We start from the raw sequence: 18,378 nt of genomic DNA on the forward strand, positions 1-18,378 counted from the left end.
TGATGGATCTCTCAATCGTTTCAAGGCTCGATTGGTTGCCTTAGGAAATAAGCAGGAATATGGAATTGATTATGATGACACATTTGCACCGGTTGCCAAAATGACATATGTTCGTACAATACTCTCCACAGCTGCTTCTAACGGGTGGTCTCTTCATCAAATGGATGTGAAAAATGCTTTTCTTCATGGTGACCTGACGGAAGATATTTATATGACTCCTCCTCAAGGTTTATTCTTGTCATCTAAGGGTGTGTGCAAGCTCAAACGCTCCTTATATGGTTTGAAACAAGCGCCTAGAGCATGGTATGAAAAATTCCGCTCAACTCTACTTGGGTTCTCCTTTACTCAGAGTTAATATGATTCTTCTCTATTTATTCATAGAACTTCTACTGGAATTGTCCTACTTCTTCTGTATGTTGATGATATGATTATTACTGGTTCTGATCATGCTTCGATTCAAAGCCTTAAACAACAGTTACAAGCATCGTTTCATATGAAAGATCTTGGTAATTTGCATTACTTTCTTGGTCTTGAGGTTCATTCTACATCCAAGGGCATATTCCTCCATCAACACAAGTATGCCACATATTTAATTTCTATGGCTGGTCTACAATCGGCTAATCCAGTGGATACTCCTCTTGAGGTTAATGTTAAATATCATCGTGATGATGGTGATCTCTTGCCTGATCCCTTATTGTATCGTCAACTCGTGGGTAGCCTTAATTACCTGACTATTACTCGCCCTGACATATCTTTTGTTGTTCAACAAGTAAGTCAATTCATGCACTCTCCTCGTCATCTTCACTTGGCAGCAGTTCGTCGCATAATTTTCTACCTGAAGGGAAGATCTCATCGTGGTTTATTCTTTCCCACTAGAATTGCTCCTAAATTGAGTGCTTATAGTGATGCTGATTGGGCAGGATGTCCTGATACTCAGCGATCTGTCACTGGTTGGTGCATGTTTCTTGGCTCTTCATTGATATCATGGAAAAGTAAGAAACAAGCGAGAGTCGCTAAATCTTCTACTGAATCTGAGTATTGTGCCATGTCTGCTGCCTGTTCTGAAATAATTTGGCTTTGTGGTCTTTTGGCTGAACTTAGATTTCCTCAAACAGAGTCAACTTCACTTTATGCAGACAATACAAGTGCCATCCAAATCGTTGTCAATCCTGTTTTTCATGAACGCACCAAACATATCGAAGTTGATTGTCATTCGATCCGTGACGCATATGATGACAGACTAATATCACTTCCTCATGTCAGTACTTAGTTGCAGGTTGAAGATATTCTTACCAAGGTTGTTCCTCGTCCACGTCATCAGTTTCTTGTTAGTAAATTGATGCTCATTGACCAAAAACATCAATTTGAGGGGGAATATGAATAGGAATTAGTTTATTCATAGATTAAGGGTTTGTTCCTAGAATAAGGGAAACAAACCAGAAATTGATTTGTTCTCATTAAATGTAATTAATTAGTGTTATTACTTGTATAACCCTGTAACCTCTATATATACCAGAAATAATAATGAGAGAGGTATCAAACCTATTTTTCTGACATATACAATGGAGAGCCTATGGTTAATGACGAAACTTTCAAAGTCTTCCCAAACAAGCTGAAACTTGTATTCAATGGAGGAACCACTGTTTCTAAAATGCCAATACCCGCAATACCGCCACACCAATTCAAGTTTAAGGTTATTGATGATTTTCTTAGTGGGAAATTCACCACTGATCTCTTATATGGTGACCTTTGTTTTTTGTTTATAGTATTGTATTTTTTAAACTTTAATTCAACGTTAATATTACTTTGTAACTTTTTTCATTTTCGTATTCTTTAGACGTTGTAGGTGTTCTACAAGATGTTGTCAAAACATAAATAGGTGGTGGTGGTAAGAAATCTTGTGTCAATATTACTCTACGTGATGAAGATGGCAATGTTATTGAGGTCGCATTATGGGAATATTGACCTAAACAACTCATGATCTATAACAACTCTAACAATTCTCCTGGTCCAACACTATTTATTTTAACACATGAATGGTGTAAGAAAAATCAAGGTTAGCCATCATTTTCTAAACACAACTATGATTTTGGCATTACTTTTGGTTATAATGTGTAACATATATTCTCTATATGAGGTGCAACTTTTGGATTGCCTAGCCTATCAAACACATGGAATGGATCGAGACTTCATATTAACTTAGACCATCCACAAGTGCATGCTTTTAAATCCAAGTAAGATATTTTGACAAACACTTTGCACTATAGCCTTACTGAACTACTATGTAGTATACTTCCATATCCTTCATGTAACTTACGTTTGCATATTGGTACATGCTAGCATCAACCTAATCATCAATTACATTGTCTGCTTATCTCACTCAAACATCTCAATCATTTGTATAATCTGGCAACAAGAACTGGACTAACCCGAACGAGGTCAAGAGTATCTGTCAAATTAGTGACACCGGAAAGGTTTGTCATTGTTTTTGTAATTACAAAGTTTATGGAATTATTCATATAATTTATGACAAACTTAAATATGATATTAGGATTGTTTTGCCACAACCATCTGTACAACCAAATTATTTAAGGCCTCCAAGTTTGGATGGTATTTTGAGTCTTGCTCGGATTATAAGACATCAAACAAGTCTCATGGAAACAAGTTCGAGTGTGTCTGCGGAGTTAAAGATGTTGAGCCAGTTACAAAGTAAGAATTCAATGTACTGTTACCAAGTCATAATACTTTCTATTCCTACTGTTTTGCTTACATGTAACACTATATATTCATCTGTTAGATAAAAATAGAAATCGAAGTCGAGTTCGATAATCACGTTGGATGCTTTGTGTTTTGGGATAAAGATTGTATCCCATACATTAATATGACTGCTAGGGAATTGAGACAACTCATGAAGGAGGTAATTAAATATACAATAACTACTCATTCTTTTTTAAGTTATCATATAAGTTCAATTATGGTTCACTAAATATGCTGATTTATGATCTAGGTTGGAGAGGACAACCCCAAAATATATCCAATACACCTAGACAAGCTTCTGAACAAAAAGCTGGCATTTAGAATCAAATATCAATCTTTGTATGGCCAATTCTATATTGTCACAATCCTTAATGAGCTTGGTGTTTACCGAACCTTATATGATTTACTTCATCCAAATGAGGTACAAAGCATTAAAGTGAGGACGATTTTCTTTTTATTTTACTCATATTTCTATATTGTCTTTTGAATATTCTGTCAACTTTAATTTTGCTCAATTAGTTTACTCTGATGTGAACAACATACTTTAAAGGCTGCCTTTTTGGTTGTGGACAAAGATGTTGGACTGGACATTGATCATGAACCTATTGTGAGTCAACTTATTGAACCTATTGCATACTTCTCCCAAATGCTTGTGAAGATATTCATTCATAATATATTAAAAATTTAAAGTTGTGATTTGTAGGCAACCGAAACACCTGAGCTATCTTTATCTGTACTCCAACAAGCATCTGCCAAAATTGATTGCAGTCCGTCGACTTGCTCTAGCAACACCCCTGCTAAGAGGGTTGTTGTCCCAATTTCTCTGGATGATATTTTCAAAGATGAAGTCGTTACTCCAAAACAATCTTCAACTAAGATTAAGCACATCAAGAAGGAGTGATAATATAAGGTTGGGGTCACTTATTGCAAATTATATATATTTTGTTGACATCATTGTTGTAATGCCGATTGTAACTGACAAACAAACAACTTCATGTTTCTGCCTAATTTTAGGTATTTCTTTTGATCATCTAACTATTGTAACCGACAAACAAACAACTTATATGTTGAATTTGAATTTTACCAATCAACTTTTAGAGAAGGATTTGAAATTTTAATAACACAAATGCATGTAAAACGTCCATGTTAGACTCTATGATGCAGTGAGTATATTTCAAATGTTCATTAAACATTGTATAATTTGACAGTGAATGTCTGCATTTACTAATCATACTAGGTTCATATGGTTTTTAAAGCATTGTCAGGATAATTGGTTTCTTCTAAATTACAACTATAATAAATTCGTGTTAATTTCTAATATCTTTATATCTATCATAATGTATCATTACATAATAATTGCTTTGAAAAATTTCAAGTCTCAAATCATTATAATTGTTTGACCTGTCATAACAGGGGTGCTATCAAGCCTAATACTTCTTCCTTCCATTAAAGAGGTTTTATTTAAGGTAAAAATTAACCTGATTGCAATCTTAAACAAATACATTTGGTTGTAATATGGCTTTGCTAATTGATATTTGTTGGAAAATATATTATTTCCGATTTTATTATTGTCTTTAATACCTTTATTTTTCTTTATTCTCAATTAAGGAAAAAATAAATTGTAATTATTGTATCTTCACTATATAAACCAGCTAAGGCTGATGAATAAAATACAACAACTTTTACCAATTTTTTTTAATATGGTATCAAGAGCATTGGGTTAGGGGTTACCGTAAAAGCTTTCCTCAATCTATTTTTGTTGGGTTAGGGGTTACCATAAAATTTCCCTGAACATATTTTTTGTTTGACCCAATTCACATACTCTCTGTTAACCTCCTATGGCGAATGACAACAACATATGACCTCCCCTATCACAAGCCTACACTGGATCCAACCATGGCGACCAACCACAATCTGATTCGGGCGGTGGCCATGAAAACGGCGGTGGCCGTGGAAACGGCGGTGGTCGCGGAAACGGCGGTGGTCGCGGAAACGGTGTACATGAGGAACCGTCGGTGGTCATAAACAATAGCAGTAATGGCGATCAACAACAATCTGATTCGGGCTTCAGCCGTGAAAACGGCGGTGGCCGCGGAAACGGTGTACATGAGGAACCGCCGGTGGTCAGTGGCAGTAATGACGGTAATAATGGAAATAGGAACAACATTGTTTTTGGTGACGGTTATTCCAACATAGGCGGTAATGATCGAGAGGGTTCCTCATACTCCCTCAAGGTCAATATCCCTAAAATGAATGGGAATAACTACAATGAATGGGCTCAAACTGTTCGATTGGTATTGGATAGCAAAGGAAAAATTGATTTCTTAACAGGAGCAGTAGCTGAACCGGCAAAAGGAGACCCTCGTTACAGACAATGGAAGTCGGAAAACTCCTTGATTATTGCGTGGCTGGTAAGATCTATGGAAACTGGAATAGGTAAGCCTTACATGTTTTTACCTTCCGCAAAGGATGTTTGGGAAGCTGTTAAGGAAACATAATCTGATATTCAAAACTCCTCTCAAATTTTTGGTTTAAAATCAAAGTTATGGCATACGAAACAAGGTGACAGGAGTGTAACTGCTTATTACAATGAACTGTTAACACTGTGGCAAGAGTTAGATCTCTGTTATGATGACAATTGGAGGTGTACAGAAGACAGTGTTTTGTTTCTCAAGAGACAAGAAAATGATCGTATATTCATGTTTCTCGCTGGGCTCAATAAATACCTTGATGAGGTAAGAGGTAGAGTTTTAGGAAAAGTACCATTGCCAACTCTTCGTGAAATTTTTGCAGAAATAAGAAGGGAAGAGGCACGATAAGGAATTATGATGGGTAAGACACAACGAAATTCTGAATCTGAAGGCTCAGCTCTGGCTACTAGGAACCTTGACGAGGGAAGAAGGTAAGACAAAGTTCCTTGGTGTGATCACTGCAAGCGCGAATGACATACACGTGAAACTTGTTGGAAGCTCAAAGGCAAACCTCCTAACTGGAAGAAGAAAAGTGGTCGTGCATTTCAGGCTAGTAATTCTGATCAAGGGCAGCAACCTCCTCCGTCTCAATTCCCATTCACTACGAAGCAACTAGACAGACTGTACAAACTCCTTGGGTCTCCAACCCCTTCTTGCTCTATAGTAACAAAAGGTAATTTTGCATTTCTTAGTGTCAGTCCCAGTCATACTCGGATAGTAGATTCAGGAGCCTCCGATCACATGACAGGTGAATCTACTTTGTTCTCTTCATATAGTCCATGTGCAGGTAATCAAAAAATAAAAATTGCAGATGGCTCTTTTTCAGCCATTGCAGGTAAAGGGTCAGTTGTGTTGTCTCAAATGTTAACTCTTAAAAATGTCCTTCATGTTCCAAATTTATCTTGTAATTTAATATCCGTGAGTAAATTAGCCCAAGATATAAATTGTCAAACTAATTTTTTCCGATCTCACTGTGTCTTTCAGGATTTGAACTCGGGGAAGATGATTGGCAGTGCTAAGGAGAGTGGAGGACTCTACTACCTTGAAATTGGATCTGCATCACAACTACCTTCAAAAACAATAAGTTCCTGCTTTGAGTCTTTTTCCGTTTTGAATAATAAAGATGACAACATTATGGTATGGCATTTAAGATTAGGTCATCCTAGTTTTCGTTACTTAAAACACTTGTTTCCTAAGATATTTCACAATAAAAACTTTTCTTCGTTTAAATGTGAAGCATGTGAATTTGCAAAGCATTATCGTTCCCAGTTTTCAATACAACCTTATAAACCATCAAAGCCTTTTTCTATTATACACAGTGATGTTTGGGGCCCTAACCGTACAAGTACACTCTCTCTCAAAAAATGGTTTATCACATTTATAGACGACCATTCAAGAGTATGTTGGGTGTACTTGTTAAAGGGGAAATCAGATGTTTGTCAGGCTGTAAAGAATTTTGTTTTAATGGTGCATAACCAATTTCAAACAAATATCCAAATCTTTAGAAGTGATAATGGCAAAGAATATTTTAACACTATCCTGGGTGATTTTTTTCTAAAAAACGGGATTGTACATCAAAGTTCATGTCCTAATACTTCTCAACAAAATGGAGTGGCCGAAAGGAAAAATAGACATTTACTAGAGGTTGCTAGAGCTCTACTTTTTTCAAATAAAGTACCAAATTATTTGTGGGGCGAAGCTGTTTTAACACTTGCGTATTTAATTAACAAAATGCCCTCCAAAATTCTCAATTTTCAAACTCCTATTAACGTCTTCAAAGAATGTTTTCCTAGTACTCGTGTTTTAACTGATTTGACTTTAAAAATATTTGGTTGCACAACCTTTGTTCATGAACATAAAAATGTTGGAAAACTTGAGCCACGTGCTATAAAATGTGTCTTTGTTGGATACTCCCCAACCCAAAAAGGATATAAATGTTTTGATCCAAAAAATAAGAAAATGTTTGTCACTATGGATGTTACATTCTTTGAAAATAAACCTTTTTTTGATGACACTCATCTTCAAGGGGGGGAGATAAACGAAGACTCCTTTCAAATTGAGGACATGAGTTTTTTAAATAACTTATCTTTACCAATATCACAAATTTCTAAGGTTTTTACACCTGCACCAACAGAAAATGGCCGCGATTCTTTATCTGATCCTACTCCTGTCATGAGTAAGGAACCTTGTGAATCCGAGCCTACATTTTCTCTTGTAGAAAACAATGAGAATCCTGAAAACGATGAGAATGATGATCTAATTGAAATGCCACAAAATAATGAGTCACTTCAACAAAACAAATTTGAATTAGGAAACGGGACTTGGAAAGGAAAGGTTTTTGTGAAAAAGCACCATAAAGGAAAGGACAAGTCCACATCTCAACACTGCCAGGAATCTGAACCGGGAAATGATCAATTTCCTAACAAAAGAAAAGGTAAGTCTATCTCTGTTTCTGAGAGTCGTATTTTGTATCCTGATATAGATGATCCTGTTGCCATTAGAAAACCTGTCAGATCTTGCACTAAATATCCCATGTCCAATTTTATATCATATTCAAATTTGTCTTCATCTATGTCTGCCTTCACTTCAAAATTGTCTAGTGTAGAAATTCCAAAAAGTGCACAGGTTGCTCTAGAAATTCCAAAGTGGAGGGAAGCTGTACTTGAGGAGATGAAAGCTCTAGAAAAGAACAAAACTTGGAGTGTTACGCCACTACCAGATGGCAAGAAGACAGTTGGATGTAAATGGGTGTTTACTGTGAAGTATAATTCAGATGGGTCAATTGAAAGGTACAAGGCTCACTTGGTGGCTAAAGGCTTTACTCAGACCTATGGTATAGATTACTCAGAGACATTTGCTCATGTTGCAAAATTGAACACTGTCAGAATTCTTTTGTCTCTTGCTGCTAACATGGATTGGCCTTTGCACCAGTTAGATGTTAAGAATGCCTTTCTTAATGGCGATCTAGAAGAAGAAATATATATGGACATTCCTCCTGGCTTTGAAAACAAATTTGGATCAAATGTGTGCAAACTAAATAAATCTTTGTATGGATTAAAGCAGTCCCCTAGAGCTTGGTTTGAAAAATTCACTCAGTCCATGAAGAAACAAGGGTACATCCAAGGACAGGCTGACCACACCTTGTTCACAAAATTCTCCCACGATGGGAAAGTTGCTGTCCTGATTGTTTATATTGATGATATTATCCTTACTAGAGATGATACAGTGGAAATGGCAAGAGTAAAAGAGAAATTGGCAGTAGACTTTGAAATCAAGGATCTGGGATTCATGAGATATTTTCTAGGTATGGAGGTTGCTCGGTCAAAAAATGGTATTGTGGTTTCACAGCAGAAATACATTATAGACTTGTTGAAAGAAACAGGAATGAGTGGATGTCGTCCTGCAGATACCCCTATGGATCCTAATGCTAAACTTTAGGGAGAAGGTAATGTTTCTGTTGATACTGGGAGATATCAGAGATTGGTTGGGAAACTGATTTATTTGTTACACACCCGACCTGATATTGCTTTCTCAGTTAGTGTAGTGAGTCAGTTTATGCATTCTCCTTTCGAGGAACATCTTGAGGCAGTATATAGGATACTGAGATATTTGAAGGGAAATCCTGGAAAAGGATTATTTTTTAAGAAGACTAGTGAAAAAAATGTGTCTATCTTCACCGATGCCGATTGGGCAGGTTCAGTCACAGATAGAAGATCAACATCTGGATATTGTACCTATGTTTGGGGTAATCTTGTGACATGGAGGAGCAAGAAACAAGGAGTTGTAGCAAGGAGTAGTGCAGAGGCCGAGTTTAGAGCTATGTCTCAAGGTATTTGTGAAGGATTATGGATCCTTAGAGTCCTAGAAGAACTTAAGATGAAAATTGAGCTTCCATTGAAATTGTACTCTGACAGTAAAGCTGCTATTAGCATAGCTCATAATCCAGTTCAACATGACAGAACCAAGCATATCGAGATTGATCAACACTTCATAAAGGAGAAGTTAGATGCGGGAATCACATGTCTACCCTTCGTGACTTCAAGTCAACAAACTGCGGATATCCTGACCAAAAGCTTGGCAAGGCCTACTTTTGAGTATTTGATAGACAAGTTGGGCATGATAGATATCTATGCACCAACTTGAGGGGGGGTGTTGGAAAATATATTATTTCCGATTTTATTATTGTCTTTAATACTACCTTTATTTTTCTTTATTCTCAATTAAGGAAAAAATAAATTGTAATTATTGTATCTTCATTATATAAACCAGCTAAGGCTGATGAATAAAATACAACAGCTTTTACCAATTTTTTCTAATAATATTACAAAAACTTTTCAAGTTATTAATAAACCTTCATACTTTTGGTTTCAGTTATAACTGTTGTTCTTCATTCAACATTATTTGAAGTTGTTATTCTCAAGTTAATATGAAACTAAAAGATCAAGATGAGGGAAACATATCAATTATAAACCACCACCAATATGATTATATCTCATCAATAAAACTACAATCAAGTTCAACCTCAGGAAGGCAGGTTCTGCTACATGAATTTAGTTGTTTTTTCGATTTTTTTTTAAAATAACCAGGTTTTTCAAAAAAAATACGAAAATAACCATCTTTTCAATTTTTTTTTCAAAATAACCAACTTTGGAAGAGGATGCGCTGGGGGAGTTGGCGCACCCCCCAAAAAATTAAAGGAGGCGCCAGATGCATTGGGCTCCTAAAGGAGGAGCCAATGCATGTGGCGCTTACATGGCACCTGAGTGTGTGTTGCTTGTGAAAATAAAACTTAATTTCGCAACCAACAAGAATCAAACATACACCCTTCTGATCAGGAGTCAAACATTTTACCACTACACCACAGATCATTTATGTTAATTTGTTTCATCATATATTTAATATATCGTGCATAATTACAGTAGATTAATAAATTACTAAAACTTAGTTGAAATTTTTTTCACTTAGTTTTAAAATAATGTATAATTACACTAGATTAATTTGTTTCATCTCTGTATATTTGTCTTAATTATTTTCACTTAGAACTTTTATACCTATTTTAAAATTTTAAATTAACTAAATACATATTTAATTTAATTTTATCATTGTTTTAAAATTTATAAGTTAAGAATATTATTTAATATTTGCTTTTTAATTTCTTAAGAGTACAATCGCAATTTTATATTATAACATTAAATATAAAATATAGATAATATCCATTCGACATATCAAATATGAACGTAGATAGTTAAAATATTTATGTTTATTTAAAATTCATTATAATAAAATTAAATAAAATATATATTTTTTATTTTATAAAAAGAATTGTTTAATAAAAAAGAGTATTATATAAAAGAATATTTTAATTTTATAAAAATAAATATTAAATAAAAGAAATTATGAATGAAATATAATTAGTTAAAATATTAAATAAAATAATGGATTAAACATAGTGTAAAATAAAATTAAAATTTTATGTTTCATCCATTATTTTATTTTAATTTTATTTTATACTATGTTTAATCCATTATTTTATTTAATATTTTAACTAATTATATTTCATCCATAATTTCTTTTATTTAATGTTTATTTTTATAAAATTAAAATATTCTTTTATATAATACTCTTTTTTATTAAACAATTCTTTTTATAAAATAAAAAATATATATTTTATTTAATTTTATTATAATGAATTTTAAATAAACATAAATATTTTAACTATCTACGTTCATATTTGATATGTCGAATGGATATTATCTATATTTTATATTTAATGTTATAATATAAAATTGTGATTGTACTCTTAAGAAATTAAAATGCAAATATTAAATAATATTCTTAACTTATATATTTTAAAACAATGATAAAATAAAATTAAATATGTATTTAGTTAATTTAAAATTTTAAAATAGGTATAAAAGTTCTAAGTGAAAATAATTAAGACAAATATATAGAGATGAAACAAATTAATCTAATGTAATTATACATTATTTTAAAATTAAGTGAAAAAAATTTCAACTAAGTTTTAGTAATTTATTAATCTACTGTAATTATACACGATATATTAAATATATGATGAAACAAATTAATATAAATGATTTGTGGTGTAGTAGTAACATGTTTGACTTTTGACTAAAAGGATGTGTGTTCGATTCTTGTTGGTTGCAAAATTAAATTTTATTTTCACAAGCAACACACACTCGGTTGTACTTTTTTCATTTTTCGATTCTTATGCATGGTTGTAAGTTGTAACACAGTTTTGCAACCTGTCAGATTCAAACAAATCAGTGACAGATACCCATACTCTTGGGTTTTGGGATTACATGCTACCAACAAGTCAAGTCAACAATTAATATAAAGTACACCAACCTTCTCTCAAATTTTCTTTCAGTTTGTTTTTGCACGAATTGAGGTATTTCTTCATAGCTATTGAAACAACCTTTTCTCCTACAACCATCTATTAATACCAACTATGCTAGGCTATTTGCAATATCTATTTGCTTTTTCTTTAGACTCTATGAAGGATATACTACTATTGTCAGCTTATATATCATTATGACTTCCTGAACAATGATGGTTTTTCTCAACCTTACTTACAAAACACTTTATATTCGTACCATGCTATGAAATTTGCTAGTATTGCAGGACCTCTTTAAACCTAATCTATTTACCGTTGCCTTCATGAAGTTAACCATTTTATTTAAGGTATGGACTAAATTGCATTACATTAAGGTTAATAACTCTAATGGTTACTTTCACATTAATATAAAATAAATTAGTTCATTTTATTTAAGGTATGGACTAATTTGTTAATTCAAATTACTATGACATCACAAATTGGTCCTCGTAGATAGTAAAAATATCATAGCATATATAATTTTACAAATCAATAATGGATTGTGGAACCATTAACCTGATCTAAAACTTATGCATTCTTTAGCCCCGTATGCTAAAACACAACAAGAACAAAAACAAATTCGAGTTTCTGCAACAGACTCGGTCATTCTAAGGTGAGCAACTTCTGGATTTAATATAGAAACTTGGATGCTTTACATACATTATATTCACATTCATATAACTTTGTTATTTCCTGTTATCAAAATCGATTCTTTGCATACATTACTTAGATCCAAAGTGTAGATGTTTTGATACATATCGTGAAAGTATGATTGTTTACGTAATGTCTGTTTACGTAATGTCCCAGTGCATGACTATTTGTATTGCATTCATGTATGTATTCCGGACATATTCGTTGCAGCATACTCCATATTACTACCAAATTCATGATCTTAGAACTGCAATTATGCAGTAACATGTGTATTTGCATGAAGTCGTTTCGGTGAATGCGTGATATATGTGAACAACCATTCCCCGATGTTTATAGTCTGTATTTTTTGGTATTTCACAAGCATTTCAATAACATCACTCATCACCTAAAAATGGAGAATGCATCGAAGTTACTTGAAGCAAAAACGGCAAGGAAACGGAGGGCACTAATCTTAAGAGACTCGCGTTTTAAACGGCTAAGACAAACACCTCTGTAACATAACACCTCACAACACTAACAACCTAACCCAAATTTCATCACAAAAAGAATTCCATTATCTGAGATCACTCCACCACAACAAAATCAAAAAACGGTTCATCAAATACTTGAAGAAGGTAGCTTACTTACCGCAAGAATTCTAGCATCCGAACCTTGCCATAGTAGACATATGTTCCATCCTACCAAGAAATTCTCCAAGCTTCACTCTTTAGGAACCAATCTTTAATCAAAATTCTCAAATTCCTTAACATCAGACATTAATGAAAAATACTCGCAGGTGAATATGCGAAAAACTGACGCATCACAAACTTTCTGTATCACCCTTATTTAGATGTTGGCGAATCTTTTGTTGCTACAAAGTAAGTCTTATCGACGCATAATTATAATCACATAGCACTCCTTCTATTGTGCTTTTATTGTTGTCAAAAACATTAGTTTCTAATATATTCTCAACTTTTGCATGCAGTCATCCAACTTGTGACAACAAACCATTTGTTGTAGACAATGATATATCATTTTCCTTCATGTTGATATAGAACATGTTCGCATCCTTACTCCAATACTTGAAGGTATGGAATGGGAGGACCCTTCGACTTATTTCTTTTAAAATTTTCTCTTATATGTTCCCCTGACTTCAATCTTTTTGGTTCACCTGTTTCTCTTCTCAGCTATTAAAATCAAAACCAGCGCTGCAAAGGAAACTACTGCAGCAAAGAGAGCTACTACTTCAGCCAAAAATGGTGATCAAAATGAAGAGACCAATCTCACGAAGACCACAACAAAGGTATTATTCACATTTTTTAAGGCTTCATCATTTACATATTTAATTTACACTGTGCTAATACCTTTTTTATTTTCAGGTTGTTCGAAAACCTCCTCCAACTCCCAAGAAACAAAAACTCATATTGGTTGAATCAGATCCTGAAGATCTATCGCCATATACTTATAAGCCTGGCAAGAAGAAGAAGAAGTCGAAAGCATCTCACTATGTTCCCCCAGAAAAATCCAACACAACTCCCAAGCCAACAAAGTCAACTGCTCAAAAAGTCATTGATATTGGTCCTAAGCCAACCACTATTGCGCCAGAGCATGCTGAAAGTGACAACTCTTGTCTTGGTGCAGAGGGACTCAAGGTGTTTCAACTTCGCCTTACTTCTTTTTCGTCACACTTTTATGTTTAACTGATATTAATGATTTGGTTTCTTTCTCTCTTTACAGGACGATCAACTTGGTACTGAAACTTCTAACATCAAGCATAAATTTTCTAAAAGTACTAGTACTCCTTCTGTTCATCCTATATCTAATAAAGGGTCAAACAAAGGATCAACTAGCGAAGTTAACCAACTTATCTAAGTTCAACAAGACAAACTTTTAAACACTTTCTCCCCTCAACAACCTCACTCAACTGCTTCTGAAAGTGACAATGAAGCTACATAATGACATGGAAATCCTAGACACAAGAGCATGAACAAGAAAAACCAGATGACTCTTCTCCAAAAATTCCCAATCATGACGAAGATGGGCAGAATGACGAAGATGAAACGATGCCCGACATCGATGAAGAGATTCAGGCTGAAGAAGGTCCTCACAAAGATAAAGCCCCAATGGATAACTTAGTTACTACTAGCCCACCTGTTGGGATTGTTAAGGAACTCAGAACCTCTTCGAATGTCACCAACACTCCTCTTACTCAAGAAGAACTGAATAATCTGAAGAAGAACAAGCCATCTGAATATTTGAAGGCTATGATGAGCGCACAAGCAAGCTCTACTGAGAAAGGCTCTAGTTCTTCAGCTGCTTCTGGTAGTCGCTCTACTGTCGAACCTAGTAACCAACTTCTCCAACGAATCAGAGAGCAAGCTTTCGATGTCAACTTGATCCAAGTGTTAGAGAGCAACCTAAATGCTAGTTACGGAATCAAGGATCTGCTGAAAAAGGTTGACATTTTAAGCATTTTGCCAGAAGCTTCATATTTTATAGTGGAACTTGGGTTTCTCATTGATCAAGTCTATACGGATCTCTTGTGCAAGCAAGATGCTTCGACCAAAATTGAGAAGAAAATGGAAACTCAAGTAGCAGAATGGGATGCAGCTACTGAATCCACTACTAAGGTTAAAACTCTAGAGAAATCCTTCTCTCAAAATCAAGAAGAGTTTGACACTTGTGCTGCCAACATTTCTGCTTGGGAGGAACAAATTAAGGAATTGCAGACTAACATTCGAAAAGCCAAGGATCGTCAGGATGAGATCCAAAAGCCTGATCGCCAGCAGCTTGACGAAGAGATTAAGGTGTGCATCCAATACGTCGAACGGGCCCAACAATTGGGAATCGAACGCCTGCTGGTGTCCATTGCAAAATACAATCAAATGAAGGCTTCTCTCCCAACTGATTTATGCACTTAGTTAGACGTTGAAATTTTTTACTTTGTGACTTCAAAATTCCTATATAATATAATCTTGTGATGAACAACCTTAGTCATTTTGGCATTTTAATTTACCATTTTCGCTTCTATTTTGCACATGCATTCATTTTGTTAATATCTTAACTTCCTGATGTGTATGTTTATATTTTTTTCAAATATTTCCCATTTACCCTCAAGAGTCTTTTATGTTTTGCTGACTCTTCGATTTCATAAGCGTTATTCGAAAAAACTTGGATGGTTTGGAAAGGTTCTTCCCAATTTGGGGATCATTTACCCAGCGTCCTATCTTTTTGATCCATAGTTAGGATTACTTTCCATACCAAATCTCTGGTCGAAAATGTTTTAAATTTGACCTTTTTATTATATGCTTTCTCTAATCTCTTTTTATGTCTTCTCAATAACTCTAAGGATTTAAACCTTTCTTCATCTAAGTTAACTAGTTCATCAATCATCATATTTCAATAAGGCTCAAACGGAATCTCGCATTGCCTTTGAACTCGAGTTGATTGAAGACAAATTTTGACTTGTAAAATTGCGTCATGGCCATAAGTCAAACGAAAAGGCATAGCATTCGTGGCTTCCTTAAGAGACGTTTGACAAGCCCAAAGAATTTGATCTAAAGTCTTATGCAATTCTTTGGATTTTCCCCACATGATTCTTTATTAACCCAATCACTACTATGTTTGCTGCTTCGACTTGACCATTCTCCTGGGCATAATAAGGTGTAGACATTAGCAGTTTAATCCCTATTTCTTTAGCAAATTCTTGCATCTTTCGATCAGTGAACACTGATCATTGATCAATTGTAATGGTCTCAGGGATTCCAAACCTATAAATTATGTGCCTTTGGATAAATTTAATCACTTCTTCTTGATCAACGGTCACCAAAGGTACGACTTCGATCCATTTAGTAAAGTAATCAATACCCACTAAAATGTACATCTGACCTTTAAATGAGGCTGATCAAATTTCACCAACCAAATCCAGTACTATCTTGGTGTCTTTGTTAGTGATCTAGTTCTCTCATGGTGCAACATCTTTTATCCGCAGGCATACCCGTTTAGCTTGGTAGTCTTCGTGATTTTTTAAAATCAGTCCTATCCTGGCAATCTTGTTAAATCCAATTTTATCCCGGTGTCTTTGTTAGTGATCCAATTCTCTCCTGGCGCAACATCTTTTGTCCGCAGACATACCCGTTTAGCTTGGTAGTCTTCGTGATTGATAAATCCAGTTCTATCCTGGTAATCTTTGTTGGTGGTCAAGTTCTTTTCTCGCGCAACGTCTTCTATTCAGGAACATGCCCGATTAGATTGACAGTCTCTGTGATTAAACCTTTTTGCTCACTTACACAATGAAGTTCAGATTTGCTAACTGACCTTTTTTTCTCATTTCCAGAGTGCAAATTTTTGGGTTCTTTTGGTATTCAACCCTCTCCCACCTAGAGCGTTTGAAAATGCCGTTTCTTTTCAACCTCTCAGGTGCAAGAAGATTGAATAGGGACAACTGTTGTACCCCAAAATTTACCCTCTTCTTTTTTGACTATAGTTGGCTTATTTTTTATCATCACATCCATTCATGCATATCATTGGTTTTATGGTTATGAGATCAAGGCATCCCTCTTGGGACTTTTTTCAAGCTTTAGAAGGAAGAAAAGTGACAATTAGTGCAAGGAGGGTAGGATACCCTCAACCTCTGGATCATTTAAGCTACAAGGGTTTCCTCATACCCTAGGACATCTCAAATGGCCCATTACTTCACCATTTGAATGAAAATTGCAAGAGAATGGAAGTGGATCACACTCTTCTATCTCTTGATCCCTGAGCTAGAAACATTGATTATATCAGTATGTGGCATACTAATGGACCAACCTTGGATCATCTTCATCCTATCATCATACAAGACATCTTTGTTCCAAAGTTTTTCCACTTTCCCTAGAAGAATGAAGGTTTTCAGGATGTGCACTCTTGTCTGGTCATTTTCGACTGAAATTGGGGTTTGTGATTAAGTTAGTTTATTTCTGACCATTTGAGAAAGACTTGCTTCCATGGTATTATGTGTGTCCCTAAGTGTCTATGTGTAGAAGATTGGCCATCAATTCCATTCATAATAGATTCAATTGTTCACATGATTCTTGTTTTGATTCAATTGGGGAAAAGTCAATTGGGCAGGTTAAAAAGTCAACTTTGGATTTTTTGGTCAATATTGTGTTCCCCAAGTCAAAATTGGTCTATGTGTGGAATTTGATCAAGAAAAGTCAAGAGATTCATCAAAAGTCAAGAATTATGAAAAGTTGCTTAAATTGGAAACTAGGGTTTTGAAACTTACTATTTATGGCAAGTTTGGTGTTAATGAACAACTACTTTCATGGCCTTTGTTCTATATGATCAAGACTCCAAATCAAGTTGGCCTTAACATGGATTTTGTTATCCTCCCTCCAAGCTTCAAAGAGGTGCCAAGATTGAGTCTTTTGGATCATCATAGCCCAAGATATGGTCGTGGAAAGTGGAGTGCTTCAAATTCATCCATTTGTCCCAAGACTTAGAATTTTTCTAAGTATCCCAAGTCAGGATTACCAAGCTGTTGATTCTAAGTGTTGGCAGCAATTTTGGTAAAACAAAGAGTGTTCACAAGATGTCATGTGTGATGTCTTAACATGAGATATCCTATGTACCTGCTGGAGTTGAAGAACATATGCAAGCAGGATTGTTTCAGAATGCCACATACATTGACAAGGCTTCTGATATTAGTTGTACCTGCTGGAGCTTATATGGAAGACATATGCTGCAGGATTGTTTCAGATGACATACACAATGTCATGGTATCTGATATGGATGTACCTGCTATAAAAGGAAACTGGATTATGCAGGATTTTTTCCAGATGTCAGACCCGATGTCATGACATCCTGTACACATAACATTCAGTATGGATGTCTGGTGTTTTGTGATTGCACGATTAATGGAAATCATTGGTTGATTGAAGATATGGCTAGCTGGCGCATTCTATCAGGGATTTCAACCAGATTTGTTTATTTTCCAAGGAGATCTCTACAGCTGTTATAAAAAGATTTGATTGGAAAATATATTTAGGGTTTTCAAGATGTCCAATGCTTCTATAAAAAGGGACTTAGAAAACCTGTTTGTACACACAACCAAGACTGAGAGAAATTTAGAGAGAGAGCTAGGGT

This window comes from Lathyrus oleraceus, chromosome 7 (assembly GCF_024323335.1).
Source record: "Lathyrus oleraceus cultivar Zhongwan6 chromosome 7, CAAS_Psat_ZW6_1.0, whole genome shotgun sequence".
NCBI lineage: Eukaryota > Viridiplantae > Streptophyta > Magnoliopsida > Fabales > Fabaceae > Lathyrus > Lathyrus oleraceus.